Here is a 7,478-nt window from a genome sequence, read left to right as displayed (position 1 = left end):
GTCACACGTCTGGACTCGGTTTCTTGCTCCTCAGCACACGTACGAGCACATGGGACCTCAGTGCCTCTGTCCCTTCTTACCACAGTCTGATTCCTGCCACCATGATGGCAGAGAAAGCCCCCCGCCCTCCAGCACCCGCTCATCTTCCCCAGTCACGGCGACGGTTGTCAGACCGTGTCAGCATAGGGGACATGGGTTCCCTCTCCCTTCTGCCCCACACAATCACACCAGGGAGACAAGCACACCCTGATTTTGTCACGCGGTGACCACAGAAAACACTGCATTTTTTAAACCCATCCCCTCTTACATACAAAAGGAAACGCCTGAGCCCAAGTTTAAGAGGGTGCTCAGAGGTTTGACTTCCCTCTGGAGCAATTTCCTCTCACAGCATGTCCCGTGAGTGCTCTGGGGTGCCTGTCTGCTGTTTGAAGCCAGTGGCTGGCACAAGTTCTCTGTGGCTGAGTGGTTTTGTCAGGCATGGTTTTGTGACACAGAGGAGCTGTACGTGTGCCTGAGCTTTAGCCAGCTCTGCTGCATTTCTGGTAGTTTCGGTGAAAACTGCTTTTAGATAGACATGCTTCTGAAGGTATTGAAGTAGTGACCATGACCGTCTCAGGAAGACATTTCTCACAACCTCAAGGGGGAGGACTAGGTATACGACAAAAGAGTGGCAGTGTATCCTTATGACTCACAGAGATGAGAAGGTGGAAAGACCAATTAGTGCCAGCTCCTAAACCTACCAAAAAACCTCCACCAGCTACCCGAAACCAAAAAGACACATCGATAAGAGCATCTTGACAAAGCCATGAACCCAGAAAAGCTGAGGAGCACTTGGTAGCTGGCATCACTTGTATTAAGGGCAGTTGGAAAGAAGCCTGACAAGACCAATGGGACCAAGTGAAACTAACTAAATTAAACCAATTTTTCTCTAAAATGAAGTCACTTTCTCCTCTTATAGGTGTTCCATCGTTGCTACAATATTGCAGTATTTCCTGTGCTTTCTATCATTTCTTCTGCGTTAGCTGATTCAGGCCCAAAACCGTCTTGGTGGCCCACTGAGTTTGCTCTAGCTCGCAAACACTTTTCTGGTACTGGGAAGCCCAAAACAGCACACATGATGTGGAGTAGTGCCATTTCTCATCTGCTGCGTAGAGAGAAATAACAATTCCTTTGAACTTGCTGACTGTGCTTCTGGTTGATGCAGCTCAGTAGTTGGCCTTGATTTCTGCAGAAATGCACTGCTGACGATATTTAACTTCTTGCCTATCTGGAGTCTGGGGTCCTTTTTTGGAAAGATGTTTTGTAGTTGATTGCCTGAGCTGTACAGATTTGTGGGTTTGTTCTGTTCCAGGTACAGGACTTTGCATTTGTTCTTGTTGAACTTTATGAGGTTTCTGTTGTCATATTTTTCCAGTTTGTTGAGACTGATGCAGAGTGGCAGTCCAGTCATCAAACATGTTGATCTCTCCCACTCCCTTCACCAGCTGCAGAGTGTTTTAACCCTATTGTCACTGTCTGCTGAAGGAAACACATCCAATTACAGTGAAGACCTCTGGGGAAATTGTATGTATGTGTGCAAATACACGCACACATGCACACACACATTGCCAGTGAAAGTCTGGACAAAGTGGATTTACTAGAATTCATTAAACTGTGGCGGTTTGCAGTTATGCTGCATTTTAGGTGTCTCTTTTAAGGATCCTCTGCTCCAGGAGTAGAAGAATGGATCTTTTCAAAACAGGTAGTTCCTGCCTAGCCTTAAAACAGAGAAGGTTTGAGACTATAGGGAAAAAAAATGTCTCACTCATTACACAGGAGGCTGTATGCAAACAGCTCTCTCTGCTAAGAGGGACTAGCTCCACTGGATAAAGCACTGCTTCTCCTTCCCCCCCCTCCCCCATTCTTTGCCTCCAACCCTCATGCCAACAGAAAATACTTGCATTCTCACATTTTTTCATAAGAGTCAAAAGTATCCCCTCATCTTCACACTCATATTTATGACTTTCAAATGCTGCCAGACCTAGGTCTGGGAGGCGACTTGGATGAAGGGAAAGTCTCTGCCCTACTCGCCTGTCCTGTTCCCTTTCACTCTCTTCCTGATTTCCTTAGAGAAGATAGGTCACATTGTCTCTGAAATACTGAAGGGAAAGGGTTTGGATTTTTATCTGTAACCCCAGGGATCAAAGGAGAAAAAGAAAAAAAAAAGGAAACCTTCAGGAATTTTTTGAATCAGAAAACCATTTTACACTGCAATTGAATATGCATATTTTTTGTAACAGCGTGTCCCATCCTCCGTCTTTGAAACAGCACTTGATAAAGTTCCTTCCTAGCCTCGGTTAGGATGAGCACCAACAATCCCGTTTTTGACTGTTCTCATTTGTCTCCCTCTCCTGGTCAATGGCAGATTTTTATTTTTTTTTTTTTCCAGATTTTGTGAGGATTTGGGTAGTGAAGTCTTTGGCTTTTGTCCATACACAAAGAACTCAAAGGGAATGTGTGGCTGTGCAAAATAATTTTATGTGTACATGCTTGTTCCAGTGTATTGAAGGGATAAATAAATATTTATTTTAAAATTCACCTCTGCAGTCTTGAAGTGAAAACATAAATCTTGCCATATGTCTGAAAATTAGCTGGGGCAATCTGCTGAAGGGAGTGCTCACTTTCAGTCGAGCTTGGCACATTGGAGTGATGCCAGGAATACTGGAGCTGAGAGGTGGCTGTATTTCTGAAGAGGTGGTGACAGGGAGAAGAGCTGGAGTCATTGAGTTTGAGGGAATTTGACAGTTGTTTTGGTACAGCAAATTGAATTCTCCTGGCTTTTAAAGGCTTAGTATTGACATAATGCACTGCAGGCTGCCAATTTTTACCTTTTGGTTTATAAGTCACATAAATAAAATGTATGTTGAAAACCCCTCATTTATTGTTGTGTATAATGAAAAGCCTGTGAATAGATTGAGGGGTATTCAGATAATATATAATCTTCCTGCTCTAGTTCTGACAGTGCCTGTTACTCTTTCAATGCAGTATTTATTCAATAATCCCTGTTTTTGTAACTTACCTCAGTTGTGTTTCTGACCTGCTGCACAATGCCAAGCCTTTTTTCTGCCTCCTTACAGCTTCCATTCAGAAATTTTAGATCTTTTTTTTTTCATTCCTACTGCTTTCTGGCTTTGAAATCCATCTAAGCCACTAGCCATGGAAACTGGCATGTAAGTGCAGACTTCCACAGATCTCTCTGGATCCTGGAGGCATCACCCTCAGCACACTGATTGTCTAGTCAAGGATTTTCTATAGACAGGACAGCCAGTTGTGTTTAGCTATATAATTTTGGTAGATAAAATGTGTTATTTACACTAAGACAAACAGACATTTCAATTTCTTTTCATTTATATGTTGTAGAAGAATGTGAGTATCCTGTAGCCCAAAAGATTTCAAGTAGTTACATTTCCCAATGCATCACTAAGCTGCATTCACTTGTGCAGGGGCTATGTTGTCTTCCTGTCACCATTCTACCACCTCCTTTTTCCGATCTTTAAAAAATGGAAACTAAATACAGGCTTGTTTCAGAATAGTTTTCTAGTCTTAAGCAGAAATCTGTCCTTCAGTTGCAAATCTACCCTGTTAGGGGTTGGTTGATTTGTTTTATTTTAGTAATTAATGCACTGAGGAAGAAAACGGCAAAACTGTAGAGATGAGAAAGGAATGCCAGTCTGAATTCTAAGACAGTAGCTGTCTGGGTTATTCTATTGTTTAGAAGGTAAAAGAAAAACAGAACTGACATAAAAAAAATCTTTGAAAAGTCATTTCGCAGAATATAGACATAGAAGAAACATAATAAAATTCAAACAATTCTGTTCCAATGTTTGAGTTTAAAAACAAAAACAAACATTCAGCAACAGTGCTTTTTATGAAAAGCAAACCAGCATTTACTTTGTATATTCTCAGAAAATTCAATTTTATTGGTGAATTAGTCAGAAAAGTTGGGAAAGTTGTTGGTCAGATAATTTTTTTATCATCCTGGATTGTCTTGTGATAACTCTTCAGACTTTTTTGGGTCATTAAACTCTCTCAGATCTCCTAGCGTAACTGGGGAACTTTTTAGCATGTGTTGTTTTTTTTCTGTAATTTGTCATAACTGAATAATTTCCCTTTAGCAAAGAAATGTCCTGCTACAGAAATTTTAAAGAAAAAAAGGTCCCTGAAAGCAGCCTCCCTCCTTTGTTCAAAGTGGTTTAGACTGTCATGAGACTGCTATTTTAATCTGGCAGAAGTACGAGCTGCTGTTGAAAGGAGCAAGCTGGCTTTCCTTCTGCTGTCTCCTGCCACTTCTTCACACCACTTCCCTTGTGCCACTCATATCCTTGTGGCTGTGTGATGACTTGCTTCAGGGGACCACTCCAGTTGAAAGCAAATTTTTCTTTAGGTAGCCTAGTTTTCCTCACTGCGAGGAGTGCAAACAGTAGTGGCAGCCCAAGGGCAGCAGCAGGAGAAAGTGTCTGGAGCCAGGCAGGGAGGTGAACAGGATTATTCTTTGATATTCATTTAATAGTTAAACAGGAATTACAAAAGTCATTATGTGCTAATGTTGATGGTACTGCTACTGGTTTTATAAAGTATTGATAACTTGATGGAAAACTTGATTTTCAACAGAATTAATTAGTGTGTTTTTTGCACCCCCATGCCTTTCGTTTGTTAGCGAAAGACCAATTGCCTTAGAACCACACTCTTTCAGTTTGGATAAATGGATTAATTGTTACAGTTTCTGGGTATGTAATCTTGGCAGATCTCTAAGGAGATACAGGTAAACTGTGCCTGCAGGCTTCAAAAGTGTCTTGATCTATTAGGCATATATAAGGCCTGAATCTTTGGCAGCTGATAGATTTGACCACAGGTATAGGTCAAAGTTGTTTCAGCACAATCTACAGGAGATTCATGCTGCTGAATGTACCTCTGCCACTTTGGTTCCTTGTATTTGCCAGAGATCTAATTAGTATGTGTACAACAAATGTATAATAATGTGTATAGGAAACTATGAAATGTATTAGTACATTAAAAAAGAATAGATTTTAAATAAATATTGAAGTAGGAAAGACTCCTGGGTCATAATTCACATGTGAAGATTTATGTCAAATTTTATTTTCATACAGATCAGTGAATTTGTTATTTATCCCTATGATTCATTTCACCTAGGTTTGACAATTCACTGGCATCTGCCATAATTGCAGAAATTATCACAGTATTTGAAGTAGAGCAAGTGTTTGCATCCCTACAAGAAAGACTGATATGAATCCTAAAAATCTAGGTGTAGAGGATAGACAGAAGTTGGCATGGGATCTTCCTTTAGATTCCTAAAAGCGATATTGTTATCCTCAAGTCCTCAAGGTATTTAGTGTAATGTTAGCTGTAAAATACAGAAGCAGATACAATGTTGCAGAAATGGTTTTGTGTTACATATTTCAATATATATTTCAAGTGAAAGAAACAAATTTTTAGTCAGAAATCTTAACTCTGTCACAAAAATGGATAATTAATGTAGGAGTCGGTATTGAAAAAAAAAAATCAGAAGGTTTACTGACTTTCTTGTGGTAAGTTTTCTCAAGGAAGTGTTCAGTTACGTTCAGGAGGCTTTGAGGACAGAGAAGTGTGGGTGACCTCGAAGCAGAATAGATTGATTAGGTGGTGCAGAATAAGCTGCAAGGGAGCTAGGAGTTGAGAGGGGATGAGCAGTTGACTTGAGAAGCAAGGGTGATGAGGATGAGAACGAGCAGGAGGTAAGGAACTGGAAAAATCAAGTTTGAAATTTTCTTTCAGCAAGTGATGAAGCCTATAAGTCTCTGACAAAGAATGCTTGCTGAGAGCTGAATACACTTGCTAGTTGCTGGCAGTACAAGAAAGGTTCCAAGCTGTATGGCATGCTCCCATACAGCTGCTTACATAGGAGTAGTAGTATTGCTACTGGACTTTTCTATGGTATATCTTGACTTTGCTTTCAGAAAAAAAAGCATAACAATTTCTAAATCTGGAGAGAATGGGAATTTTCTGTTACAACCAAAATAAGATCTTGGAAATTCATTCTGCTTTCCTGTCCTAAAATTGAAGTATTGTGTATCACTCCCTTTTCTTGAGTTTGATGAAAATGTAACCTTTTTGCTTGCATGTTGTTTTACATTCATAGTCAAGCTTCTGTGAAACCAGAGTTTACGTTTCACTTGTTTTTCAGGGATTTAAATTAGGTGCTTTGCAGAAAAATACATGTTATGTTTTGACTCTTTATGCTCTGTGACATTTCTTTCATGGTAATTTCAGACATGATGATAGAAATAAGATTGGTTGTGTTATGCAGTGACAGCTAGACAGACTTCAGTATCGAAAGTCTAATACTAATACAAGACAGAATCATTAGAGATGCAGTTGTAATGTAGCCAGTGCAGCCTGTAGTTGGCATCTGCAATAGCTGGCTTAAATAACCCAGAACTAGATTAGCGAAATAAACCAGAAGGAATAGCTGCTATTGTGTGATTTCAAAGCTTACAAGCAGGATGAAAGGAGCTGAGGAAAATGTTTTTGTAAAGATTTAGGAAGGAGACAGGAAAAACAAGTGCTGAAGTAGAGGAAGGCATTGGAAGACTCAAAAAGAAAAGGGAAAAAAGTAAGAAATGACAAGAAGGAAGGACTCATGAGCACTAAATATAAAGGAGCTGTATTTGCATGGATCTCTGCAGTGTACCATTTCTAGGTCCCCAAGGCTCCTGGGATCTTCGATAGCTAGGATTAGTAAGGTCTTGTTAACAGAGCTGTGTGCCATTGCTTAGTTCTGTATAGTTGTATCCCAGGTATCCAGTAAGGCTTGTCTGTTAGATGATGGAGTGTCTTTGTCTCAGTTGCTGCCTGCTTTACTGACCCCTGCCTTGATTTACTGCTTTGATAACCACAAAAGCACAGACTGCACTTCTCTGTGTCTTTCCAAGTATCTTGGTGAGCAGGGGGAGGTGGGAAGTTGTAACAGTCTGCACCCAGGCACGAAAGGTCATCTGGCATCTTCAGTCTGAGATCCAAGGGAGCACCTTAGGGCACTTTATTGATGTTCTTATGTCCAAGGCTGTGAATAATTTGCTCACCAGATTGATACATGTTGCTGAATGTGTGAGCCACTTGTCTTCTGCTTTATAATTAGAGTGTTTGTCTTCTGTGTATTGGACATTGACTGCTGAAATAGGAAACGTTGATACTGCTCACACTGGAAGGAAGCTGGTAGGAGTAGGATGGATTGAGGTTTGTCTCCTCTGGCAAAGTTAGTTTAAAACCCTCTGCCCCAGCTTGGCAAACCTGTGATCAAACATATTCTTAACCATCTAAGTCCTCAGATATTAATCAAAGGTGGTATTTCATATGATAGTTGAAGCTGATCTAATAGCTTGCAGCTGTCGAGAGACACAGTCCTGTTTGCCTTTCCCCTGCTCCCGTGTGTGGTTCTGTCC

Source organism: Neopsephotus bourkii, unplaced genomic scaffold (assembly GCF_033783945.1).
Source record: "Neopsephotus bourkii isolate Nb327-2 ecotype Australia unplaced genomic scaffold, CSIRO-AGI_Nbou_v1 NB_107, whole genome shotgun sequence".
NCBI lineage: Eukaryota > Metazoa > Chordata > Aves > Psittaciformes > Psittacidae > Neopsephotus > Neopsephotus bourkii.
This window is presented reverse-complemented; position numbering follows the sequence as displayed.